Here is a 12,529-nt window from a genome sequence, read left to right on the forward strand (position 1 = left end):
CTTCGCAGAATCGCTTTTGTGCAGAAAACAGTAACACTTGTTCAGAACGAAAGAAAGCACAGAGCCCCAGATTCTATGTTGTCCTGCAGAGCTTGCAGAGCACTGGGGAAAGGCAGGCAGAGAATTCCCTGCTAGCACCTTCTCTGTGCCTGGGAAGCACAAGTGTTCACATTGCTTCGCAAGAATCGCTTTTGTGCAGAAAACACTAACACTTGTACAGAAGGAAAGAAAGCACAGAGCCCCAGATTCTATGTTGTCCTGGAGAGCTTGCAGAGCACTGGGGAAAGGCAGGCAGAGAATTCCCTGCTAGCACCTTCTCTGTGCCTGTGAAGCAGAAGTGTTCACATTGCTTCGCAAAAATCGCTTTTGTGCAGAAAACAGTAACACTTGTTCAGAAGGAAAGAAATCACAGAGCCCCAGATTCTATGTTGTCCTGGAGAGCTTGCAGAGCACTGGGGAAAGGCAGGCAGAGAATTCCCTGCTAGCACCTTCTCTGTGCCTGTTCACATTGCTTCGCAAGAATCGCTTTTGTGCAGAAAACAGTAACACTTGTTCAGAAGGAAAGAAATCACAGAGCCCCAGATTCTATGTTGTCCTGGAGAGCTTGCAGAGCACTGGGGAAAGGCAGGCAGAGAATTCCCTGCTAGCACCTTCTCTGTGCCTGTTCACATTGCTTCGCAAGAATCGCTTTTGTGCAGAAAACAGTAACACTTGTTCAGAAGGAAAGAAAGCACAGAGCCCCAGATTCTATGTTGTCCTGGAGAGCTTGCAGAGCACTGGGGAAAGGCAGGCAGAGAATTCCCTGCTAGCACCTTCTCTGTACCTGGGAAGCAGAAGTGTTCACATTGCTTCGCAAAAATCGCTTTTGTGCAGAAAACACTAACACTTGTTCAGAAGGAGAGAAAGCACAGAGCCCCAGATTCTATGTTGTCCTGGAGAGCTTGCAGAGCACTGGGGAAAGGCAGGCAGAGAATTCCCTGCTAGCACCTTCTCTGTGCCTGGGAAGCAGAAGTGTTCACATTGCTTCGCAGAATCGCTTTTGTGCAGAAAACAGTAACACTTGTTCAGAAGGAAAGAAAGCACAGAGCCCCAGATTCTATGTTGTCCTGCAGAGCTTGCAGAGCACTGGGGAAAGGCAGGCAGAGAATTCCCTGCTAGCACCTTCTCTGTGCCTGGGAAGCAGAAGTGTTCACATTGCTTCGCAGAATCGCTTTTGTGCAGAAAACACTTACACTTATTCAGAAGGAAAGAAAGCACAGAGCCCCAGATTTTATGTTGTCCTGGAGAACTTGCAGAGCACTGGGGAAAGGCAGGCAGAGAATTCCTTGCTAGCACCTTCTCTGTGCCTGGGAAGCAGAAGTGTTCACATTGCTTCACAAGAATTGCTTTTGTGCAGAAAACATTAACACTTGTTCAGAACGAAAGAAAGCACAGAGCCCCAGATTCTATGTTGTCCTGGAGAGCTTGCAGAGCACTGGGGACAGGCAGGCAGAGAATTCCCTGCTAGCACCTTCTCTGTGCCTGGGAAGCAGAAGTGTTCACATTGCTTCGCAGAATCGCTTTTGTGCAGAAAACACTAACACTTGTTCAGAAGGAAAGAAAGCACAGAGCCCCAGATTCTATGTTGTCCTGGAGAGCTTGCAGAGCACTGGGGAAAGGCAGGCAGAGAATTCCCTGCTAGCACCTTCTCTGTGCCTGTTCACATTGCTTCGCAGAATCGCTTTTGTGCAGAAAACAGTAACACTTGTTCAGAAGGAAAGAAAGCACAGAGCCCCAGATTCTATGTTGTCCTGGAGAGCTTGCAGAGCACTGGGGAAAGGCAGGCAGAGAATTCCCTGCTAGCACCTTCTCTGTGCCTGTTCACATTGCTTCGCAGAATCGCTTTTGTGCAGAAAACAGTAACACTTGTTCAGAAGGAAAGAAAGCACAGAGCCCCAGATTTTATGTTGTCCTGGAGAGCTTGCAGAGCACTGGGGAAAGGCAGGCAGAGAATTCCTTGCTAGCACCTTCTCTGTGCCTGGGAAGCAGAAGTGTTCATATTGCTTCGCAAGAATCGCTTTTGTGCAGAAAACACTAACACTTGTACAGAAGGAAAGAAAGCACAGAGCCCCAGATTCTATGTTGTCCTGGAGAGCTTGCAGAGCACTGGGGAAAGGCAGGCAGAGAATTCCCTGCTAGCACCTTCTCTGTGCCTGGGAAGCAGAAGTGTTCACATTGCTTCGCAAGAATCGCTTTTGTGCAGAAAACACTAACACTTGTTCAGAAGGAAAGAAAGCACAGAGCCCCAGATTCTATGTTGTCCTGGAGAGCTTGCAGAGCACTGGGGAAAGGCAGGCAGAGAATTCCCTGCTAGCACCTTCTCTGTGCCTGGGAAGCAGAAGTGTTCACATTGCTTCGCAGAATCGCTTTTGTGCAGAAAACACTAACACTTGTTCAGAACGAAAGAAAGCACAGAGCCCCAGATTCTATGTTGTCCTGCAGAGCTTGCAGAGCACTGGGGAAAGGCAGGCAGAGAATTCCCTGCTAGCACCTTCTCTGTGCCTGGGAAGCAGAAGTGTTCACATTGCTTCGCAGAATCGCTTTTGTGCAGAAAACACTTACACTTATTCAGAAGGAAAGAAAGCACAGAGCCCCAGATTTTATGTTGTCCTGGAGAACTTGCAGAGCACTGGGGAAAGGCAGGCAGAGAATTCCTTGCTAGCACCTTCTCTGTGCCTGGGAAGCAGAAGTGTTCACATTGCTTCACAAGAATTGCTTTTGTGCAGAAAACAGTAACACTTGTTCAGAAGGAAAGAAAGCACAGAGCCCCAGATTCTATGTTGTCCTGCAGAGCTTGCAGAGCACTGGGGAAAGGCAGGCAGAGAATTCCCTGCTAGCACCTTCTCTGTGCCTGTTCACATTGCTTCGCAGAATCGCTTTTGTGCAGAAAACAGTAACACTTGTTCAGAACGAAAGAAAGCACAGAGCCCCAGATTCTATGTTGTCCTGGAGAGCTTGCAGAGCACTGGGGAAAGGCAGGCAGAGAATTCCTTGCTAGCACCTTCTCTGTGCCTGGGAAGCAGAAGTGTTCATATTGCTTCGCAAGAATCGCTTTTGTGCAGAAAACACTAACACTTGTACAGAAGGAAAGAAAGCACAGAGCCCCAGATTCTATGTTGTCCTGGAGAGCTTGCAGAGCACTGGGGAAAGGCAGGCAGAGAATTCCCTGCTAGCACCTTCTCTGTGCCTGGGAAGCAGAAGTGTTCACATTGCTTCGCAAGAATCGCTTTTGTGCAGAAAACAGTAACACTTGTTCAGAAGGAAAGAAAGCACAGAGCCCCAGATTCTATGTTGTCCTGGAGAGCTTGCAGAGCACTGGGGAAAGGCAGGCAGAGAATTCCCTGCTAGCACCTTCTCTGTGCCTGGGAAGCAGAAGTGTTCACATTGCTTCGCAGAATCGCTTTTGTGCAGAAAACACTAACACTTGTTCAGAACGAAAGAAAGCACAGAGCCCCAGATTCTATGTTGTCCTGGAGAGCTTGCAGAGCACTGGGGAAAGGCAGGCAGAGAATTCCTTGCTAGCACCTTCTCTGTGCCTGTTCACATTGCTTCGCAGAATCGCTTTTGTGCAGAAAACTGTAACACTTGTTCAGAAGGAAAGAAAGCACAGAGCCCCAGATTCTATGTTGTCCTGGAGAGCTTGCAGAGCACTGGGGAAAGGCAGGCAGAGAATTCCCTGCTAGCACCTTCTCTGTGCCTGGGAAGCAGAAGTGTTCACATTGCTTCGCAGAATCGCTTTTGTGCAGAAAACAGTAACACTTGTTCAGAACAAAAGAAAGCACAGAGCCCCAGATTCTATGTTGTCCTGCAGAGCTTGCAGAGCACTGGGGAAAGGCAGGCAGAGAATTCCTTGCTAGCACCTTCTCTGTGCCTGGGAAGCAGAAGTGTTCACATTGCTTCGCAAGAATCGCTTTTGGGCAGAAAACATTAACACTTGTTCAGAACGAAAGAAAGCACAGAGCCCCAGATTCTATGTTGTCCTGGAGAGCTTGCAGAGCACTGGGGAAAGGCAGGCAGAGAATTCCCTGCTAGCACCTTCTCTGTGCCTGGGAAGCAGAAGTGTTCACATTGCTTCGCAAAAATCGCTTTTGTGCAGAAAACAGTAACACTTGTTCAGAAGGAAAGAAAGCACAGAGCCCCAGATTTTATGTTGTCCTGGAGAGCTTGCAGAGCACTGGGGAAAGGCAGGCAGAGAATTCCCTGCTAGCACCTTCTCTGTGCCTGTTCACATTGCTTCGCAGAATCGCTTTTTTTACAGAAAACAGTAACACTTGTTCAGAACGAAAGAAAGCACAGAGCCCCAGATTCTATGTTGTCCTGGAGAGCTTGCAGAGCACTGGGGACAGGCAGGCAGAGAATTCCCTGCTAGCGCCTTCTCTGTGCCTGGGAAGCAGAAGTGTTCACATTGCTTCGCAGAATCGCTTTTGTGCAGAAAACACTAACACTTGTTCAGAAGGAAAGAAAGCACAGAGCCCCAGATTCTATGTTGTCCTGGAGAGCTTGCAGAGCACTGGGGAAAGGCAGGCAGAGAATTCCCTGCTAGCACCTTCTCTGTGCCTGGGAAGCAGAAGTGTTCACATTGCTTCGCAGAATCGCTTTTGTGCAGAAAACAGTAACACTTGTTCAGAACGAAAGAAAGCACAGAGCCCCAGATTCTATGTTGTCCTGCAGAGCTTGCAGAGCACTGGGGAAAGGCAGGCAGAGAATTCCCTGCTAGCACCTTCTCTGTGCCTGGGAAGCACAAGTGTTCACATTGCTTCGCAAGAATCGCTTTTGTGCAGAAAACACTAACACTTGTACAGAAGGAAAGAAAGCACAGAGCCCCAGATTCTATGTTGTCCTGGAGAGCTTGCAGAGCACTGGGGAAAGGCAGGCAGAGAATTCCCTGCTAGCACCTTCTCTGTGCCTGTTCACATTGCTTCGCAAGAATCGCTTTTGTGCAGAAAACAGTAACACTTGTTCAGAAGGAAAGAAATCACAGAGCCCCAGATTCTATGTTGTCCTGGAGAGCTTGCAGAGCACTGGGGAAAGGCAGGCAGAGAATTCCCTGCTAGCACCTTCTCTGTGCCTGTTCACATTGCTTCGCAAGAATCGCTTTTGTGCAGAAAACAGTAACACTTGTTCAGAAGGAAAGAAAGCACAGAGCCCCAGATTCTATGTTGTCCTGGAGAGCTTGCAGAGCACTGGGGAAAGGCAGGCAGAGAATTCCCTGCTAGCACCTTCTCTGTACCTGGGAAGCAGAAGTGTTCACATTGCTTCGCAAAAATCGCTTTTGTGCAGAAAACAGTAACACTTGTTCAGAAGGAAAGAAATCACAGAGCCCCAGATTCTATGTTGTCCTGGAGAGCTTGCAGAGCACTGGGGAAAGGCAGGCAGAGAATTCCCTGCTAGCACCTTCTCTGTGCCTGTTCACATTGCTTCGCAAGAATCGCTTTTGTGCAGAAAACAGTAACACTTGTTCAGAAGGAAAGAAAGCACAGAGCCCCAGATTCTATGTTGTCCTGGAGAGCTTGCAGAGCACTGGGGAAAGGCAGGCAGAGAATTCCCTGCTAGCACCTTCTCTGTGCCTGGGAAGCAGAAGTGTTCACATTGCTTCGCAGAATCGCTTTTGTGCAGAAAACACTAACACTTGTTCAGAAGGAGAGAAAGCACAGAGCCCCAGATTCTATGTTGTCCTGGAGAGCTTGCAGAGCACTGGGGAAAGGCAGGCAGAGAATTCCCTGCTAGCACCTTCTCTGTGCCTGGGAAGCAGAAGTGTTCACATTGCTTCGCAGAATCGCTTTTGTGCAGAAAACAGTAACACTTGTTCAGAAGGAAAGAAAGCACAGAGCCCCAGATTCTATGTTGTCCTGCAGAGCTTGCAGAGCACTGGGGAAAGGCAGGCAGAGAATTCCCTGCTAGCACCTTCTCTGTGCCTGGGAAGCAGAAGTGTTCACATTGCTTCGCAGAATCGCTTTTGTGCAGAAAACACTTACACTTATTCAGAAGGAAAGAAAGCACAGAGCCCCAGATTTTATGTTGTCCTGGAGAACTTGCAGAGCACTGGGGAAAGGCAGGCAGAGAATTCCTTGCTAGCACCTTCTCTGTGCCTGGGAAGCAGAAGTGTTCACATTGCTTCACAAGAATTGCTTTTGTGCAGAAAACATTAACACTTGTTCAGAACGAAAGAAAGCACAGAGCCCCAGATTCTATGTTGTCCTGGAGAGCTTGCAGAGCACTGGGGAAAGGCAGGCAGAGAATTCCCTGCTAGCACCTTCTCTGTGCCTGTGAAGCAGAAGTGTTCACATTGCTTCGCAAAAATCGCTTTTGTGCAGAAAACAGTAACACTTGTTCAGAAGGAAAGAAATCACAGAGCCCCAGATTCTATGTTGTCCTGGAGAGCTTGCAGAGCACTGGGGAAAGGCAGGCAGAGAATTCCCTGCTAGCACCTTCTCTGTGCCTGTTCACATTGCTTCGCAAGAATCGCTTTTGTGCAGAAAACAGTAACACTTGTTCAGAAGGAAAGAAATCACAGAGCCCCAGATTCTATGTTGTCCTGGAGAGCTTGCAGAGCACTGGGGAAAGGCAGGCAGAGAATTCCCTGCTAGCACCTTCTCTGTGCCTGGGAAGCAGAAGTGTTCACATTGCTTCGCAGAATCGCTTTTGTGCAGAAAACAGTAACACTTGTTCAGAAGGAAAGAAAGCACAGAGCCCCAGATTCTATGTTGTCCTGGAGAGCTTGCAGAGCACTGGGGAAAGGCAGGCAGAGAATTCCCTGCTAGCACCTTCTCTGTGCCTGGGAAGCAGAAGTGTTCACATTGCTTCGCAAGAATCGCTATTGTGCAGAAAACACTTACACTTATTCAGAAGGAAAGAAAGCACAGAGCCCCAGATTTTATGTTGTCCTGGAGAACTTGCAGAGCACTGGGGAAAGGCAGGCAGAGAATTCCTTGCTAGCACCTTCTCTGTGCCTGGGAAGCAGAAGTGTTCACATTGCTTCACAAGAATTGCTTTTGTGCAGAAAACAGTAACACTTGTTCAGAAGGAAAGAAAGCACAGAGCCCCAGATTCTATGTTGTCCTGCAGAGCTTGCAGAGCACTGGGGAAAGGCAGGCAGAGAATTCCCTGCTAGCACCTTCTCTGTGCCTGTTCACATTGCTTCGCAGAATCGCTTTTGTGCAGAAAACAGTAACACTTGTTCAGAACGAAAGAAAGCACAGAGCCCCAGATTCTATGTTGTCCTGGAGAGCTTGCAGAGCACTGGGGAAAGGCAGGCAGAGAATTCCTTGCTAGCACCTTCTCTGTGCCTGGGAAGCAGAAGTGTTCATATTGCTTCGCAAGAATCGCTTTTGTGCAGAAAACACTAACACTTGTACAGAAGGAAAGAAAGCACAGAGCCCCAGATTCTATGTTGTCCTGGAGAGCTTGCAGAGCACTGGGGAAAGGCAGGCAGAGAATTCCCTGCTAGCACCTTCTCTGTGCCTGGGAAGCAGAAGTGTTCACATTGCTTCGCAAGAATCGCTTTTGTGCAGAAAACAGTAACACTTGTTCAGAAGGAAAGAAAGCACAGAGCCCCAGATTCTATGTTGTCCTGGAGAGCTTGCAGAGCACTGGGGAAAGGCAGGCAGAGAATTCCCTGCTAGCACCTTCTCTGTGCCTGGGAAGCAGAAGTGTTCACATTGCTTCGCAGAATCGCTTTTGTGCAGAAAACACTAACACTTGTTCAGAACGAAAGAAAGCACAGAGCCCCAGATTCTATGTTGTCCTGGAGAGCTTGCAGAGCACTGGGGAAAGGCAGGCAGAGAATTCCTTGCTAGCACCTTCTCTGTGCCTGTTCACATTGCTTCGCAGAATCGCTTTTGTGCAGAAAACTGTAACACTTGTTCAGAAGGAAAGAAAGCACAGAGCCCCAGATTCTATGTTGTCCTGGAGAGCTTGCAGAGCACTGGGGAAAGGCAGGCAGAGAATTCCCTGCTAGCACCTTCTCTGTGCCTGGGAAGCAGAAGTGTTCACATTGCTTCGCAGAATCGCTTTTGTGCAGAAAACAGTAACACTTGTTCAGAACAAAAGAAAGCACAGAGCCCCAGATTCTATGTTGTCCTGCAGAGCTTGCAGAGCACTGGGGAAAGGCAGGCAGAGAATTCCTTGCTAGCACCTTCTCTGTGCCTGGGAAGCAGAAGTGTTCACATTGCTTCGCAAGAATCGCTTTTGGGCAGAAAACATTAACACTTGTTCAGAACGAAAGAAAGCACAGAGCCCCAGATTCTATGTTGTCCTGGAGAGCTTGCAGAGCACTGGGGAAAGGCAGGCAGAGAATTCCCTACTAGCACCTTCTCTGTGCCTGGGAAGCAGAAGTGTTCACATTGCTTCGCAAAAATCGCTTTTGTGCAGAAAACAGTAACACTTGTTCAGAAGGAAAGAAAGCACAGAGCCCCAGATTTTATGTTGTCCTGGAGAGCTTGCAGAGCACTGGGGAAAGGCAGGCAGAGAATTCCCTGCTAGCACCTTCTCTGTGCCTGTTCACATTGCTTCGCAGAATCGCTTTTGTGCAGAAAACAGTAACACTTGTTCAGAACGAAAGAAAGCACAGAGCCCCAGATTCTATGTTGTCCTGGAGAGCTTGCAGAGCACTGGGGACAGGCAGGCAGAGAATTCCCTGCTAGCGCCTTCTCTGTGCCTGGGAAGCAGAAGTGTTCACATTGCTTCGCAGAATCGCTTTTGTGCAGAAAACACTAACACTTGTTCAGAAGGAAAGAAAGCACAGAGCCCCAGATTCTATGTTGTCCTGGAGAGCTTGCAGAGCACTGGGGAAAGGCAGGCAGAGAATTCCCTGCTAGCACCTTCTCTGTGCCTGGGAAGCAGAAGTGTTCACATTGCTTCGCAGAATCGCTTTTGTGCAGAAAACAGTAACACTTGTTCAGAACGAAAGAAAGCACAGAGCCCCAGATTCTATGTTGTCCTGCAGAGCTTGCAGAGCACTGGGGAAAGGCAGGCAGAGAATTCCCTGCTAGCACCTTCTCTGTGCCTGGGAAGCACAAGTGTTCACATTGCTTCGCAAGAATCGCTTTTGTGCAGAAAACACTAACACTTGTACAGAAGGAAAGAAAGCACAGAGCCCCAGATTCTATGTTGTCCTGGAGAGCTTGCAGAGCACTGGGGAAAGGCAGGCAGAGAATTCCCTGCTAGCACCTTCTCTGTGCCTGTGAAGCAGAAGTGTTCACATTGCTTCGCAAAAATCGCTTTTGTGCAGAAAACAGTAACACTTGTTCAGAAGGAAAGAAATCACAGAGCCCCAGATTCTATGTTGTCCTGGAGAGCTTGCAGAGCACTGGGGAAAGGCAGGCAGAGAATTCCCTGCTAGCACCTTCTCTGTGCCTGTTCACATTGCTTCGCAAGAATCGCTTTTGTGCAGAAAACAGTAACACTTGTTCAGAAGGAAAGAAATCACAGAGCCCCAGATTCTATGTTGTCCTGGAGAGCTTGCAGAGCACTGGGGAAAGGCAGGCAGAGAATTCCCTGCTAGCACCTTCTCTGTGCCTGTTCACATTGCTTCGCAAGAATCGCTTTTGTGCAGAAAACAGTAACACTTGTTCAGAAGGAAAGAAAGCACAGAGCCCCAGATTCTATGTTGTCCTGGAGAGCTTGCAGAGCACTGGGGAAAGGCAGGCAGAGAATTCCCTGCTAGCACCTTCTCTGTACCTGGGAAGCAGAAGTGTTCACATTGCTTCGCAAAAATCGCTTTTGTGCAGAAAACAGTAACACTTGTTCAGAAGGAAAGAAATCACAGAGCCCCAGATTCTATGTTGTCCTGCAGAGCTTGCAGAGCACTGGGGAAAGGCAGGCAGAGAATTCCCTGCTAGCACCTTCTCTGTGCCTGTTCACATTGCTTCGCAAGAATCGCTTTTGTGCAGAAAACAGTAACACTTGTTCAGAAGGAAAGAAAGCACAGAGCCCCAGATTCTATGTTGTCCTGGAGAGCTTGCAGAGCACTGGGGAAAGGCAGGCAGAGAATTCCCTGCTAGCACCTTCTCTGTGCCTGGGAAGCAGAAGTGTTCACATTGCTTCGCAGAATCGCTTTTGTGCAGAAAACACTAACACTTGTTCAGAAGGAGAGAAAGCACAGAGCCCCAGATTCTATGTTGTCCTGGAGAGCTTGCAGAGCACTGGGGAAAGGCAGGCAGAGAATTCCCTGCTAGCACCTTCTCTGTGCCTGGGAAGCAGAAGTGTTCACATTGCTTCGCAGAATCGCTTTTGTGCAGAAAACAGTAACACTTGTTCAGAAGGAAAGAAAGCACAGAGCCCCAGATTCTATGTTGTCCTGCAGAGCTTGCAGAGCACTGGGGAAAGGCAGGCAGAGAATTCCCTGCTAGCACCTTCTCTGTGCCTGGGAAGCAGAAGTGTTCACATTGCTTCGCAGAATCGCTTTTGTGCAGAAAACACTTACACTTATTCAGAAGGAAAGAAAGCACAGAGCCCCAGATTTTATGTTGTCCTGGAGAACTTGCAGAGCACTGGGGAAAGGCAGGCAGAGAATTCCTTGCTAGCACCTTCTCTGTGCCTGGGAAGCAGAAGTGTTCACATTGCTTCACAAGAATTGCTTTTGTGCAGAAAACATTAACACTTGTTCAGAACGAAAGAAAGCACAGAGCCCCAGATTCTATGTTGTCCTGGAGAGCTTGCAGAGCACTGGGGACAGGCAGGCAGAGAATTCCCTGCTAGCACCTTCTCTGTGCCTGGGAAGCAGAAGTGTTCACATTGCTTCGCAGAATCGCTTTTGTGCAGAAAACACTAACACTTGTTCAGAAGGAAAGAAAGCACAGAGCCCCAGATTCTATGTTGTCCTGGAGAGCTTGCAGAGCACTGGGGAAAGGCAGGCAGAGAATTCCCTGCTAGCACCTTCTCTGTGCCTGTTCACATTGCTTCGCAGAATCGCTTTTGTGCAGAAAACAGTAACACTTGTTCAGAAGGAAAGAAAGCACAGAGCCCCAGATTCTATGTTGTCCTGGAGAGCTTGCAGAGCACTGGGGAAAGGCAGGCAGAGAATTCCCTGCTAGCACCTTCTCTGTGCCTGTTCACATTGCTTCGCAGAATCGCTTTTGTGCAGAAAACAGTAACACTTGTTCAGAAGGAAAGAAAGCACAGAGCCCCAGATTTTATGTTGTCCTGGAGAGCTTGCAGAGCACTGGGGAAAGGCAGGCAGAGAATTCCTTGCTAGCACCTTCTCTGTGCCTGGGAAGCAGAAGTGTTCATATTGCTTCGCAAGAATCGCTTTTGTGCAGAAAACACTAACACTTGTACAGAAGGAAAGAAAGCACAGAGCCCCAGATTCTATGTTGTCCTGGAGAGCTTGCAGAGCACTGGGGAAAGGCAGGCAGAGAATTCCCTGCTAGCACCTTCTCTGTGCCTGGGAAGCAGAAGTGTTCACATTGCTTCGCAAGAATCGCTTTTGTGCAGAAAACACTAACACTTGTTCAGAAGGAAAGAAAGCACAGAGCCCCAGATTCTATGTTGTCCTGGAGAGCTTGCAGAGCACTGGGGAAAGGCAGGCAGAGAATTCCCTGCTAGCACCTTCTCTGTGCCTGGGAAGCAGAAGTGTTCACATTGCTTCGCAGAATCGCTTTTGTGCAGAAAACACTAACACTTGTTCAGAACGAAAGAAAGCACAGAGCCCCAGATTCTATGTTGTCCTGCAGAGCTTGCAGAGCACTGGGGAAAGGCAGGCAGAGAATTCCCTGCTAGCACCTTCTCTGTGCCTGGGAAGCAGAAGTGTTCACATTGCTTCGCAGAATCGCTTTTGTGCAGAAAACACTTACACTTATTCAGAAGGAAAGAAAGCACAGAGCCCCAGATTTTATGTTGTCCTGGAGAACTTGCAGAGCACTGGGGAAAGGCAGGCAGAGAATTCCTTGCTAGCACCTTCTCTGTGCCTGGGAAGCAGAAGTGTTCACATTGCTTCACAAGAATTGCTTTTGTGCAGAAAACATTAACACTTGTTCAGAACGAAAGAAAGCACAGAGCCCCAGATTCTATGTTGTCCTGGAGAGCTTGCAGAGCACTGGGGACAGGCAGGCAGAGAATTCCCTGCTAGCACCTTCTCTGTGCCTGGGAAGCAGAAGTGTTCACATTGCTTCGCAGAATCGCTTTTGTGCAGAAAACACTAACACTTGTTCAGAAGGAAAGAAAGCACAGAGCCCCAGATTCTATGTTGTCCTGGAGAGCTTGCAGAGCACTGGGGAAAGGCAGGCAGAGAATTCCCTGCTAGCACCTTCTCTGTGCCTGTTCACATTGCTTCGCAGAATCGCTTTTGTGCAGAAAACAGTAACACTTGTTCAGAAGGAAAGAAAGCACAGAGCCCCAGATTCTATGTTGTCTTGGAGAGCTTGCAGAGCACTGGGGAAAGGCAGGCAGAGAATTCCCTGCTAGCACCTTCTCTGTGCCTGGGAAGCAGAAGTGTTCACATTGCTTCGCAAGAATCGCTTTTGTGCAGAAAACACTAACACTTGTTCAGAAG

This window comes from Strix aluco, chromosome 20, assembly GCF_031877795.1.
Source record: "Strix aluco isolate bStrAlu1 chromosome 20, bStrAlu1.hap1, whole genome shotgun sequence".
Taxonomy (NCBI): domain Eukaryota; kingdom Metazoa; phylum Chordata; class Aves; order Strigiformes; family Strigidae; genus Strix; species Strix aluco.